This window comes from Phoenix dactylifera, unplaced genomic scaffold (genome assembly GCF_009389715.1).
Source record: "Phoenix dactylifera cultivar Barhee BC4 unplaced genomic scaffold, palm_55x_up_171113_PBpolish2nd_filt_p 000204F, whole genome shotgun sequence".
Classification (NCBI taxonomy): Eukaryota; Viridiplantae; Streptophyta; class Magnoliopsida; order Arecales; family Arecaceae; genus Phoenix; species Phoenix dactylifera.
In genome coordinates, this window is record NW_024067722.1 from 31,096 (window position 1) to 32,641 (window position 1,546).

General features: G+C 45.3%; 1 long non-coding RNA gene across 1 annotated transcript; it reads left to right on the plus strand.

Moving 5' to 3' along the window:
• The first annotated feature begins 949 nt into the window (after positions 1-949).
• Positions 950-1,546, plus strand: LOC120105137. Its single transcript, XR_005507517.1, has 2 exons — positions 950-1,068; positions 1,152-1,546. It is a non-coding gene; the product is annotated as an uncharacterized LOC120105137 (long non-coding RNA).

Genomic DNA, 1,546 nt, shown 5'->3' on the forward strand with positions numbered 1-1,546 from the left:
CCCGGCTTTTAAATGATATTTCTGCTTAATCTTTGCGACATAAATCCGTTAGATACCAATTAAGATGCAGACGGGTCTGCCGTAAATAGTAAAAAGCAAGTGAAATTTGATCCGCAGCATCATGATTTTGCCATGATCCAACACACTTACCATGTACAGGAACTGGAAGCCACTTCATGATATCTGACACTAATTAGAGGGAATAGCTGCCCTAACTTTCAGGAGAGTTGAAGCAGACGCCGATGTAATTGGATATCATGCATAAACACGACCGACTGAGGTCGAGTCTTCGCCATCCCAAAAAACCTTTGGTAGCTTGCAAGCATGCGAGAGCGGGAAGAAACATACATATAATTTACGTACGTAAGAACTTATACACTTGACATTATAGATGCAGTCGAGCGTTCGTCATCTACAGATGCTTGCAAACCGGACATGGCTTTCCATCTTCCGATTTCGACTATGTAGTAACTATTAGCAAAGGAATACCCGTCGTTATCACGTGAGTGCAGGGGAACATGGGAGCGGCCTCGCAGGATGAAGTACGGGACCGATCAGATGTTCAAATCGACGTAGGAGCTCGATCGATGGAATGCGGTAATTATTACCGACTCTTAATTAGTCCATTACCAGTTGCAGCAGCAAGTTGCTAACTCCTTGTTTCTGTTTGCATTCACTTGCATGCCCGCTCGATCCGCAGGTGGAGCACGAATGAACAAGGAGCCTGCAGAAGACAAGCCTGATGAAGGGAGATGCTCTCTGCTTGGCCCTCGCAATGATCACGGGCCCTACGATCGGCCCCTCCCGTGCTTCGATTGTGGAATTGGATGGTTCTGGTAATCCTGGGCCTGGCCTTTTTCTTGTCAATCCGTCTTGAACTCACGCTCTGATGGCGTCTTATTAACCTTGTTTTTTTCGAAAACCTCTGTCGTTTGCTGCTTCACCTTCAGCTTCATCCTGGGCTTTGCCTTCCCCCTACTCTGGTACCTTGCTACTGTGCTTTACTTATGCAAGTACTACCTCAGGGATCCAAGAGAGAGAGGAGGCCTTGCAGCATCTGCCATTGCTGTAAGTAGACCTCACTTAATACCTCGACTTCTTCATATTTGCTCGGTTCTTTACTATCCTCCGTCATCTTTTTCGATATGCAGGCTTTGATATGCTCCGTTGCCGCATTGATCGCAATACTTGCCATGATTTTTTAGCTTGTCCCATGGGCTAAAAGAAGTCTGTTTATACGCATAATCATGTGAAGAAAGCTTGCTGAGGTGGTCTTGGTCTTCCCAGATGGCGAATTTATGGCCATTATCAATTCGACATGAGCAGCTACCCGATCATTTTATGAGATGAGCAATTGGATTGTCGGAGAGAATGCGATGAAAAAGCTCCTCAGCAACTCAATTTTTTTTTCACTTTGGATTTTCCGACATGCATAGATCTGTCACGTTTTGCTAATGGCATCCATCGTCATACGACAAGGTTGCAAATGTGCCTTCGATTCAGATCAGTGAAATGGAGATCAGACTGTCGTTGCTGCTTTGAGTTA